Source organism: Penaeus vannamei, chromosome 5, assembly GCF_042767895.1.
Source record: "Penaeus vannamei isolate JL-2024 chromosome 5, ASM4276789v1, whole genome shotgun sequence".
Taxonomy (NCBI): domain Eukaryota; kingdom Metazoa; phylum Arthropoda; class Malacostraca; order Decapoda; family Penaeidae; genus Penaeus; species Penaeus vannamei.
In genome coordinates, this window is record NC_091553.1 from 40,008,303 (window position 1) to 40,022,828 (window position 14,526).

The following is a 14,526-nucleotide window of genomic DNA, read 5'->3' on the forward strand; positions in this document are numbered from 1 at the left end:
TCCCAAGGCTTCCTAATTGACAGTCTCTGCGTCACAGCCTTCCTTCCCTTCGTGCTCATAGTGAAGGGGCTCAGGGATGGGGGGTTGGGGGGGGGCGTGAACGGGTAGTGGGGGGAGAGTGGAGGGGACCACAAAGGGTTGGGGGAGGGGGGATGAAGGAAGAAGTCTGAGATTAACTTTTCTCCAAGAGTGCTTACAAAAATCAATCTTAACTTTAACAATAAATAATGATCATGAAAATAATAATGTTGAAAATAAAGACGATGGTGATGAAGACGACAACGACAATAACAGCAGCAGCAACATCCATAAAGCCATTAATAATAATAATTACAATGGTGATGATGATGATCAAAATGACAACAATAAGAATGATAATGCTATCTAAAAAAGGAAAAGAGGAAAACTCAGATATAAAAAAGAAACATATCAGTCCCTGGATACTCTTAGCCTTACCAAAGACACAAGTGTATGCATATGTGTACCCCATTCATTCAAATTTTCCCCTCACAGCTAATATTTCCTAATGGGCCAACAACATAACCAATTTCTTATAAACTATAATTCTCATTGAGTTATATTTTAACTAAACAGCAGCTACAGGTATTGGGAAAAAATGACGTAAGTTTCCCCGGGTTTCTCTTTTACCCTGCGACAGAGGAGACGTATCCCCTTGTACCCTAACCAAAACCTTCCTCAGGACGAACGCAATACTTCCTGGTCATGTGGAAGCTTCAACAGCTCTGTTACACAAAACATTTTAGACTTGACGGGGGTGGAAGCTCTGCAACTTCTTGTAAATAGCCCCATCAGCATTTTCTATATTTGTTGCTTATCGCACTGAATGAAAACTGATGATTCAGTGAATGGAAAGGAAGAAGGGAAAAACAAGAGTTGGACAAGAGGGAAAAGGAGAGGAAGAAACTGACAGAGGCAGGCTAGAGAATATATGGAAGAGGAAGAGGGAGGATGAGAAAAACTAATGATGTTAATAGTAATATCAACCACCATAATAATCATCATCAAAATCATAATGGTAATAATGATAATGACAATGACAATGACAATGATAATAATAATAATAATAATAATAATAATAATAATAATAATAGTAATAACAATAACAATAACAATGACAATGATAATAGCAATAACAATAACAATAATCATCATCACCATCATCATCATCATCATCATCATCATCATCTTCATCATCATAATAACAATAACAATAACAATAACAATAACAATAATAATAATAATAATAATAATAATAATAATAATAATAATAATAATAACAATAACAACAATAACAATAACAATAACAATAATAATAATAATAATAATTATTATTATTATTATTATTATTATTATTATTATCATTATTATTATAACAATAATAATAATAATGTTAATAATCTAAAAAATAAACAAACAAAATAATAACAATGTAATGATAGACTATGAAATCTTATCAAAACAATACCTTCTAAAGGGTAACAGCATTATGATAAAGATAAACATCATATCACCTTACAACTGGCATTATCATAAATAGCAAAATTTATGAGGTTATCAATAACAATAATAACTATAATAATAATAATAATAATAATAATAATAATAATAATAATAATAACAATAATAAGAACAACAACAACAACAATAATAAAAATATTAATAATAATCATTATCATTATCATAATAATAGAAATAATAATAACAATAACAACAATAATAATGATAAAAATATTGATGATGATATAACAATGTAACAATAATTATATGTTTAAGAGTAACTGTATAAAATTAGTAGCAAAATAAATAATAACAATAATGACAATAGTAATGATGATAATAACAATAATAATAATGGTAATATCATCATTGAGAATATCAATAACAATAACAATGATAAAAATAATCATAAGATAACAACATAATAATAACAATGATGACAATAAATAATGAACAATAATAAATTATTATAATATCAATAACAAAAATAATACTGAAATTAATGATAATTACTAGAACAATATTAATAATAATAATAATAATAACAATAATAATAATAATAATAATAATAATAATAATAATAATAATTAATAATAATAATAATAATAATAATAATAATAATAATAATAATAACAACAACAACAACAACAGCACCAACAACAATAATAATAAGAATGTCAAAATATATATATATAATGGCAATAATTATAATATAAATTGGGACAATATTAAAAATAAAAAATAAAAAAATACCAACAACAACAACACTTACAATGACAGTAAAAATGCTATCAATAATTGTTTTATCAATAATAATAATAATAATAATAATAATAATAATAATAATAATAATAATAATAATAATAATAATGATAATAACAACAATAATAATAATAATAATAACAACAACAATAATAATAATACAAGTAAGAGTAGGAGTAAGAGTAATCATAATCATAATAATCATAATAATCATAATAATCATAATAATAATAATAATAATAATAATAATAATAATAATAATAATAATAATAATAATAATAATAATAATAATAATAATAATAATAATGATAATAATAACAATAATGATAATAATAACCATAATGAGAAGAAGAAGAAGAAAATGAACAATAATAATAATAATCATCATCATCATAATAATAATAACAATCAATAATAATTCAGAATAATAATATCAATAATATTAATAATGAAAAAAATATTAAGTCAATAAGAATAATAATAAAAATAAAGTAATAACAATAATAACACCATTAATAACAAAAATAATAGAATAATAATAATAATGTTAACAATAAGTCTAATAATAATCATTATGATAGTAACAATAATGATGATGATAATGATGATGATGATGATGATGATGATAACAATAATATTAATATCATTAGCAACTAAAATAATAACATATGATGATATTACCAATAACACTAACACTAACAATGACAATGTCCTACATACAAAAAAATACACACAAAACATAAACTGACTAACTGCATACATATTTAAAGATAGCTTTCTGTTGTTGTTCTCTCCTACACACTGCATCCCATGCCTATATCATAAACACACATCATCTTTAACATGCACACACACTGGCCACAATCTTAAAGACATCGGCACAGGGAGTGTTATATCAACTGTATTTGAAAATCTATGATCTCTTGGCTACATTACTGACAAATGGAATCAGACCCAGTGTTAAGAGTCTCTCTGTACCCTTCACCTTTATTTTTAAACCATAGTCTTAAAATGACCTTTATGTGCAACATACCTTAGGTAAGATTCCTTTCCTTTGTCCCCCATTGTCTACCACTTCCTATACAAATCATGAGAGTAACTGAATTGATAAGGAGTGGTATCTCAACATTATTTAATCTATTTACTTAATCTTCCTATACACTTTCATTTTCCATTTGATCTTTTACCTAACACTTTTACTAAAATTGACTATAGAGAAATATAAAACAAATACAGCTATCAATTTTCAAAGAATAGCACACAACTAAACAACATCCCAACCATTCCTTGTATCTAAACCCAACAGAAAGAACACACATGATTACAATCCTTACACTTATTCACTTTATGTAAAAAAAAAAAAAGTGTTGGTAGGAGGAGCATGTACCTGACAGTAACGATTGCTAACCCTTGTGACCATCCTAGAGGTCAACTGACAGGTTCATCCTGTTCCCACAAGCCAAGAAAGTGCAGCAATATTGGATTAACCTACAATTGTCAACGTGGGTGGCACGTCAAGACTTCCTTACAAAGAAAACTGACACAGGTTATACAGGGATGACCCATTTCTGGCATTCCATAACAAAAAAATGACTCATATACCTATCTACTATGACTCCCTGGTCCTTGAAATTAACACACTTCTTTCAAGTAGGTCGAGACTAAGTTCTGCTGGCTAACAAATTTATGGCTAATTTTGCTGGCTTCAGTTATAAATGACTTTCAATTACAAGCATTTCCACACAAATGGTCTCATAAATTACTACTAAATTCATATTTGTTTCAAACATTTGAAATAATTCTGTAATTCTTTTTTTATCATTAAACATTTTACACTGAAAATCCAATACCACTTGCTCTAAAAAATACTAAAGGAATACTTGTCAATGTTCAAATAAAAAATACTGAGAAATTCATAATGATTGCTACAAACAGAAACTAGGATATATACCAGTGTTTCAAAAACTTTTTCAGGTGTGACCCTAAAGGCTAACAACCCTAAATCTGTGAACATGTAGTAATATATCAAACCACTTTCATGGTAGTTAGACTTGTAGATGTATATTAGCTTACGTTATTCTATACTTTCATAGGTTTATATGACCAACACACTGAGTTTCAATAAAAAAGTGTTAATAAAGAAACATTCACTTTTACTGAAATATCCAGCTATGGATTCTTTTATTCTTCTTTTAAGACTCTCTGGCAACCCTCTGATATTATGCTGATATGCTATGATTGGTTGGTCAAAAGCTTTAATCATCATATAAGTGATATAAAACTGTTATTATCACGAAAGATCAAAGTAATTTGCTGGACCTACAATTGTCGCTATTTAATAAAAGAGTACAGAAAAAACAGGAAACACCCACATAATCAAGGCACTCATACTTCCATACCATGATATACCTCCAATTTTTAAACTCGTAACTCAAATCTTGTCCAAGAACCCTCCAAACATTTGCAAATCTGTATCAAAACACAAACTTCTAAGTCCCTAATGTTGCTCACAAACTACTGAACAAACTACTGCATCAACAACCCCACGATTATGTCCACTTGCCACACCTTTTTACCTGGCGTTATTGGCTTAAAAATCAATCATAACAAATAAATCCTATGATGACAGGAAAATTAACGGCTAAATGTTTGCAAAAAATTAAGATATAAGGGGATGTGACCTGACTGCCCAATACATATATGTATACCTCCTGTCCTTCATGCCCTACAGAAGTGATAAAGCAAAAAGGCCTTTGGGATATTGTGTTTCTGATTTGTATTTGCAGCAGCAGCAACAACAACAACAACAACAACAACAACAACAACAACAACAACAACAACAACAACAGCAGCAACAACAAATCTTTCATTTACATCTGCCTGTGCAAGTGTGCAAACCAATATATATGTATATGTGCATATCTGTTAGTGTTTACGAACTGCATGTGTATGTTTACTACCATCCTCATAAACCAGACTATCTTGAACATAAATTGTCTTCCATTCATTAGAGGTTACTTATCTTATATATTCCCTATTTAGATACATAAAGAAACTTTCTATAACAATAATAATAATGATAATGATAATGATGATGATAATAAAGATGATAACAATATTATAATCATCATCATCATCATCATCATCATCATCATCATAATAATGATAAAGATTAATAATGTTAATGATGATGATGATGATGATAATAACAACAATAACATTAATATCAATACTAAAAAAGGAGAAAGGTTTTTCTGCCCAATATAAAAACACCATTAAGCTCAAAATGGCATGCCTCTACCTGCTCCTCAAGTTGCCAAACATTATTTATCTCAGATGGTACCTTGACCCACATAGTGACCATGTGCACTTTAGCACCTGAGATGAATTTAATCCACATATGCGGAGGGAATACTGTTTTTGTAAGGATATACGACTAGCTCAGCTATGGCGCTTTTCTCCAGCTTTGATTATGATTAATGCCATTAACTTATAAAAATAAAAAATAAATAACAGGAGTACGTAATTTCCTGAACTCATGTCCCCGAACCAATAACTTCCCACAATAGGAATGCTGTCATCATAATTAGATCTTAATCACTCTGAATTATAGATTATATCATTAGGCATAAATAATAAATCCATACTTCACAAAATGACTTATATTATAATATACAAAAATACAAGCGTAACTAGGTTCAAAAATATATCTGACAGTTAATGATATACCATATCCTATAACCATTGTTTAATAAACCCAAAAAATAATCAAATAAACAAATCAATAAATATTATTGCATGCATTATCTGCAGTTCTTTCAGCTTATTTTCTAAAAGGCTACAAAAACATAGACATCAACAAACTTTTTTTATAATGATGAAATCAACCTAAAACAGCAAACAAATGAGAAAATTAATACAGAATTTTGGGATAAGACTTCCTGATACAAAGGGGAAAGGTAAGACTAGATATTTCTGTATACTTACTCTAACAAGTAAAGAATCATATAGTGAACATGCTTCATATACAAACATATGCAAAAATATTTCTCAAGGCAAATAAAGGATCTTTCTTCTTACTTATTAGTCTTTCATTTCAATTTCTCTCATTTGAAGTGAGCCGTAAAATATGAAACTGGTATCTCTCAAATACTGATGATAATATGTACTGAATTCTTCAGCTGATATTTTGTACTGTCATCCAATATCTGATTAGTATCTAGATTATTTAATTCTTTACTCAAATTTAGTAACTTGAGAAACTATCCTGTTATATAGCTATATAATAGAATAATTTTCCAAACTGAGCATTTGATTTTGAAATGAAAAGTACCTTTGAGGTTTCCTACCCCATGATTTAAGGACCCCCCTCTTCATATAACTGCAAGTTGACTAAATCTAACATAACTAGCAAGATTGCTTACACATTAGGCTTCAATATAACACCTTGCTAACTAACATAATGCTTATTACTCATTATTTGTTTACTAATAGAAAATACATTTAGTTACAGGTTTCTCCAGTGAATTAAACTTAAACCCTTGCCACCAGGGATGGCATGTAGGGAAATACCATGCCCACAGCAATTTCAGTTTATTAAGAGTTTTTACACAGATTTCTCTACAAGTACTAAATCCCAAAAGAGCCAATTACTAGTACTATCTGTTTCACTCGCTTACCCTTTCCCTTGATTTCTGGCAATGTTATCTTTCATCTTATCATGTCATTAACGTTACATAAACTATGATGTTTATAATAATAATAACAGAATCAAGCTTGAAAGAATTAGTAAAAAAAAAACAAAAAAACATTTTCCCTTTAAAACTGAAGGAAAGGTAAAATCAAGTGAGGTGACAAGGGCGACTAAATGATTACTTGGTGGTTAAGTACTTGTGGAGCCATCTACGTGCAAAGAAATTTCACAAAACACTACTACTGTGAACGCTACATTTCCCAGCAGTATTGAGTTAAAGTAAGTCTACTGAGAGAAGGGGTTTGCTATATATACAAATGTATATATCATTAATATTTATATATCCACTCATACTGAATTGTAAGCAAACTGAATAATGTTAACAATACATTTTGTAAAGTCATTTCTTTCTACCTTCTGTAAATCAAGTCTAGATTAAAAACGAACCCTAAGCAGAAGCAAAATTTATGTCAACTTATTTGCATCTTTTATATTCCTTGCTATCTGAGTCTTGATCTGGTTTTGTTTTTGTAATACATGAAAATACAATGGACACATCTTCACCAGCTCAAGAGTATCATTACATTTTGTTTCTATTCATTGTTTTGTCTTTCAAATGAATAAAGATACACTTATATAGAGTATTTCAGAATAAATCTAAATACCTTTTTTCTTCTCTCCTTGGAAAAGTTGTCAACAAACAGTGATTAAAGTCTATGAAAGTCTCCTTTCTAAAGTTGTCTAAAATATCTAAACTAAATATAAACGCTGCTTGATTCAAACTTTTCTTTACTTTTTAACAGGCAATTACTGCCCCCCCATAAACTCTTGAATAATTTCAACATTCTTAAAACATCAAAGGTCCAGTAAGAGCAATAACACCTGTATCACTGAGAGACTGGCTGCATGACCTTGAATTCTGGGGTACCAATATTTTTTCAAGATTCTCTTCAATGCCTGGCCCCAACCTAGCTATCAAGTGTGAGCTAAATCAAACGAGGACAGTCTGTGTTGTTCCAGAAACATGACACTATTGTTGGTCCAAACTTTGACCTATTTCCAACCTTGACTTTTGAAACACGAAAAAGAATTAAGAGAGCAGGTCTCCACACCACTTCCTATCTATTGACTATGATAATCTTATTAACCAAAATCAGTGCAAGGTAGACCATATATAAATCTATGCTTTTTCTAATGTTCAAATCTACTATCAAAATCAAGATAACAGACAAAGACCCATGATTACAAGACCCTCATATCTCAGCTTTGCATGTGTAATCATACATTCAAGAATTACCTAACTGTTAATGTGGTTTTCAAAGTATCAAAAGCTTTAATTCCAGCTGTCAAAGCATAATACATTCTTCCAGGTACTAAAATGCACTACATTTTCAACTCGATCCAACATGCTAAGAAAAAGAGGGGGAAAACATTTTTAACATAATCTTTAAATATGTAATACTATGGAAAAAGAGAAAGTATGTATGCTTCAAAGTCATACACACACACACACACACACACACACACACACACACACACACACACACACACACACACACACACACACACACACACACACACACACACACACACACACACACACACACACACACACACACACACACACACACTGGCTTTCAGAATGGTACTTTTTCTCATAATTACCCTGTGGTGCAACATCAGACAATGACCAAGGACTCCAAGACTTGCACTCCGGCAAAGACCACATACCTACAATGAATATATTCCAAGACCCAAGCTCGGATCAATTCCTAATTCAACCGATAATATCATCAGGAAGGTCTAATTATCTATGTAGAAGTTTGCTGGTCTTTACTGATACACTGATAGGAGAGGAGCAATAGTGATCAGCATACAGCGGGTGGATATCTTCAACATCTTACCAAAATACAGAAAACCTACACCATGATCATGTGCCTGTCATAGTACCCTGGCATGACAAGACTGTTTTTCTTTTTTTATGACAGGAAATGCCTGTAATTATCATATTTTCATGTAGATTATACTTTTTTAGGGTATGCAGTTAATACTAGCACATATTTCTCAACCACAATCATTCTGGTCATAGTAAACAACAAACCAGAAAAGACGAAATCAAAATTTTCCTTGACTCACAAAATTATTTCAAACTTTTCCTATAAACATAAATATTTATGGCAAGAACCTTCAAACCATGCTCAAAGGATGATACAGTATTTTTTTTCTAATCACTGTATCATAGCCCAACCTAAGAAACACTAAAAGAAATAAAATAACACAAAACAATCTACGTGACACATGAAGTGAGTCACTGGGTGTGACAGCCTTCTGGCAAATGGAGGAACCTAATACATGTATAGTTCTATAAAAAGCCAGCATTCCAGACTGAAGAATTATCTTGAGAAATTACCAATGACATACACAGTATCCCAATAAACTGGTTCAGTTGGTATGGAAATGTTGAGAGCCAAAACTATTTGAAAAGGTTGATATAGATATGGCAAGAAGTAAATTATAAAATTAAGTGGTAAGAAAGGCAGTTATCAGACCAATTCAGAAAATAAGATAGATTTAAAGCATCTTTACACAAAGTACTGACAAGGAAAGGTTAAATACTGGCACAAAATTAGTAACAAATCAGATATAACCAGATTCTGTGACCTTGATCAATAACCTTGACCTTTAAGCATGTATATTTCTTTTAAGACATAGACCTTTACATAAATCTCAACCTATCTTCCACGATCCATTCATGCAATATGCACATAAAATGTAATATTCTGCAATAAAGCAGATCTCGTTACCGGCTGCATACATTAAAAAATATATAGATTTATATAAACAAATAAAAGTATTTTCTATTGGACAATAAGTAATTTTGTTAATATAACTCCATACTTCATACAAGTACATCACTAAATATCTACAATAAATGATGTATTTTTCATCCACAAATGGATTTTCTTCCGGTATCCATCTCTATTCTTTCCATAAGAATCCTATAAAAATTGTAAATTGCATAATCACTCTAAATATTCTTTTCTTTTCTTTTCTGCATTATATCTAATGCTCCACTATCTATCTAGTGCTCTGAATATCAAATATAACATTATTCTGACATTGTAGACATTTCCAAGTTACAACACTCTTACTAAATCCTAAATAAATAAAACAAAGAAACACACATACTACCCAATTCATTCCCAAGTTCCCTTTATGACAGCAAATGAAAAGGCTATCGGATAACCTGCAAGACAGTTGAATACCAATTCGAAATTTTATCCTTGGTTCTGTATTTCAGTATCAAGATTCACTATTCATAATTGACCTTTTGAGTTTTCTACATAATATCAATCTCCAAAAATGTGTTTAAACTAAACAAATTTCAGAGCAAACAGAAGAATCATTCAGACTGAGGAATCAGTGACCTACCAGTGCCAGGTAGGATACGACAGCAGGTGCTTCTTTGTGGTAGCAGGTGTCAATTCCAAATGGCAAGTGCCGTGGCGAACTCTTTCCTCACAGAATACGATAAAGGGCAGCACTGTCTACTGTCTGGTGGCACTGTGATAAAATCCTCTCCAGCGGACATGGCAACTGATGGTATTTTGTGGTGTCAGGTTGTCATGGACACTATTATATGGCAACCTATCATTCTGTAACAATTATTGTTATTGTGGGGTGTTAGTGCATGTGGTGACAGGTGCAATTATGTGATGACAAAATACTGTAAATAGTGTTTGGGTGTATGGTGGTGAATGTTGCTATTTAGTTATGCATACTATTGTGTGGTGATACACGTCATTGTCTGGTGCAGAGTGCGAGGTGAAAGACGTGCTTATGTAGTGCTAGTGTATGGTGAAAGACGTCGTTATGTGGTGCCAGGATGTGTGGTGAAAGACGTCGCTGTGTGGTGCCAAAGTCTGCAGTGCCAGGGTGTAGGGTGATAGCCGTGGCTGAGTGGTGCCAGGGTGTGTGTGTGACAGCCACCTTGACTCAACAGCATCAGCTGATCACCCGGAACGACGTGACCCTAACTTCACCTTATCCTTCTTCAACCCCTTTTTACCCTAGTCCCTGCGAAATTCTACCTCCTCCTCTGACAAAACCGAATCCTCCTGTTACTAAGGGCTGCCCACAACCCTTTACAACAGCCCAGACAACCCATAAATCGACGAAAAAAACCCTTAATCAAGATTTCGGGGTTTTGGATCCTTGACACAGATCGTAAACAACTCCAACGCATTTCCCAATTTACGAGCTTAAAACCCCCTCTCCTTCAGTCCCCCTCTTTGCAAAACCCCCCACATACTCACCGGCAGAAGAAGGAGTAAAGACGAGTAAAAAGACCCAATATAATATAAGGATATCCGGAGAAGTTAAGGTCGTGTACTCAAAATGGCGAGGACTTCCGCCCTGGCTGACTGAACGCTCGCAACTGAGGGAGGAGAAAGGAATGTCCGCGCTGGCAGAAAATGGGAAAATGCCACCAGGTTTTCTCTCGTGGGGGATCCTTAGATTAATCGCTCGTCTTGAAGGATAGCTAGGGTGTGGATCAGCGTATCCTTTTGAAAGGAGGGACAAGTGTGGCCAACGTGTTATCTCTATCCTTTCTTTTCGGGGATATTGTCTGTAAGGATGGAGGGGAAAGTTGCCAGGAGTTTTTTTTTCTTTTTCATTCTTTCTCACACTCTCGTGGGGATTCTAAAGATTTTTAATCACTCAGCTTGGTGGAATGAAGATATATGTATCATTAAATCTTTATCCTAATTTTCGGGTTTTATTTAGAGATGAGGGGAAAACTGCCAACATTTTTTTCTTTCTCACGTGCATCCTTATTCTTTCCTCTCTTGCGGATATCCTGTAGTTTCCTTTCAAGGATGTTCTCATGTGAAGAATACCGTGGGATCCTCATTCTAGGTAGATTTAAAGACTAGAAGATCGGGCATTAATGGAGGAGCCTTAATTTAAACGAAGAGAAGGAAATTTCGGCTTCAGACACATACACTGAATTCAAGATGAGGCGTGAGTGTGATAGGATGTGGGGACTTAATACGGCGTGATTTTGCATGCTACGATGCCAATGACTCCACACTTTCCTGATCTTAATAGTTGTCTCTACGTCTTTGTGCGATATGCGATGCTGTGGGTGCAGGTAGTCTCTTTATTAACAGGTAAAACGCGTGGTGTAGGTTTTGCCTACGTGGTTTCCAAAATAGATTCGCTCGTGTCAAATATAAAAGGTTTTCTATTTTCATCACCTAATTGTTCATTTTGGTTCATCTATTGACAGTCAGATTCTCGAATTATTTTACCGTAATGGCGTGTCTGAAGACGCAAGAGTGTAACACTTCCTTGTAATTTTGCGCGCTTAACGAACATCCTCACGTGACTCATTATAATCATCTATGAACATCATTATCCATTACTTTTCTCCTGGGCTTAATTTTAAAACACACACGCAGGACATGAGATACATCATTATTCGTCGTAAAATAAAGTCGACGCTAAATAACGAACATAGAGATCCGTGTGTTACCTAATCAACGATGACTCAACAACATCTTAAGACTTTTTCAGCTCGCTATCAACACCAGGGACTTGGCTCTATGTCTGTTTGTTTGCCTCACTTTTGTGTCTAGACGCGCGCTTTCTCTTGGCGATATTGGGGTCTACTTACACACAAAGGAGCGGGAAGAGACGCCCGTTCATAAACTGATACAATGATAACCGGGCGGATAAAAGATTTGAAGAAAAAAGTATTGTCAGATCTCGTTTTTCATTTTCATCCTGAAGCCGGTGGCGCTGCGAGAGTTCCGTTTTCTCGACTCGCCGCCCTGTGATGACTATTTCTGTTTGATAATACTTCCTGGTAGGTTGTCTGACTTCCATTTACATTTAAAATCACTGGCGTAAGAAAAACGCAATTCCCAGCAGCAAGTCAATGCGGTTTTACGAATTTTTCTTAGAGAAGTGGTGTTCTTTTCCACAGATTTAGTCATATTCCCAAACATAAGGAAGAAAAACCTCAGTGGGGTCACGAGGCCATATGCAAGAGCAACACCAAGTGCTGTATTAGATCAATGCGGCAGGTTATCAGATAAAGAGTGTTCAGTGTAAATAGTTCGATTACTATCCTGCTACACTCAAGTTTGCTTCCAGCTATTTAATTTTTTATTGAAAATGCAGACGTGTTCGGCCTTCAGAGCACACAGTCGACCCATTTATAGACACACACATGTGTGTGTGAATAAATTAATAGATATGTGTGTATGTATACATATATATATATATATATATATATATATATATATATATATATGTGTGTGTGTGTGTGTGTGTGTGTGTGTGTGTGTGTGTGTGTGCGTGTGTACATATGTATGCACACATATACGCATATATATATATATATATATATATATATATATATATATATATAATATATATGTATATATATTATATACAGACATATACATATATATGTACACATATATATGTATGTATATATATTAAATATGTGCGTGTGTGTACACATATATGTATAAATATTTTTCATCTGTTTCTTTCTCTCTCTCTCTCTCTCTCTCTCTCTCTCTCTCTCTCTCTCTCTCTCTCTCTCTCTCTCTCTCTCTCTCCCTCTCTTAATGTGCGTGCATATAGACACAAACTGTACACACATACAGATCCATACGCATATACTCCCTAAACGCACATGTGCACACACGCACACAAACACACACACGCACACACACACACACACACACACACACACACAGAGAGAGAGAGAGAGAGAGAGAGAGAGAGAGAGAGAGAGAGAGAGAGAGAGAGAGAGAGAGAGAGAGAGAGAGAGAGAGAGAGAGTCAAAGTCAAAAAGTCAAACCACTTTATTCCATTAATTACAATGGTTATTCTTTACATAAATTCATTCAGAGAGAGAGAGAGAGAGAGAGAGAGAGAGAGAGAGAGAGAGAGAGAGAGAGAGGGAGGGAGGGAGGGAGGGAGAGAGAGAGAGAGAGAGAGAGAGAGAGAGCGAGCACAGTCAGTCAGTCAGATGTTGATCTCCTATATATACACAACTATTTTGTTTTCGTTACATAATCATGCACGGCTTATAATTAACGGAAACAGTTATCAAACTGGTTCTGTGTACGAAATCCAGAGAGTACCGGAAACAGTTGTTCGTTCACTAAGAGAGGAAGTCGCTAAACCAACTAAGAGTCACCTTTCACAGGGTCCCGTTACCTGTTGTTCTGCCATTATATGTCGTATCGCAGCCTAGCGCTTTGGTGAACTTTACTGAACGCAGCCACAGATCGGTGCAACGGTGGTCCTGTAGGGGTTATATGTTATTCCTGTGAATCTGTTTCGAACTGTGTGTGAATTTGTACACTAAACGTACCTTTGCTTCCCCTGTATGGTAGGTCATGGTTGTGTTCTGTGTGTGTGATCGGGTTCTGAAGCTGTTTCTTCCTCGGGAATTGTAGGAAATATAGCGCAGTGACGTGGCACGCTTTAGGTAGCCTGTGGAATGAAAAAAAGATAAACGTAAAGGT

At 33.5% G+C, this 14,526-nt stretch overlaps 1 protein-coding gene across 1 annotated transcript in view; it reads right to left on the bottom strand.

Moving 5' to 3' along the window:
• The window catches only part of lqf (epsin homolog lqf), a gene marked incomplete in the record, with an annotated part of 58,266 nt that extends 46,710 nt beyond the window's left edge, over nucleotides 1–11,556 (bottom strand). The window contains 1 exon segment of the mRNA XM_070122246.1: nucleotides 11,290–11,556.
• Nucleotides 11,557–14,526: the final 2,970 nt, after the last annotated feature.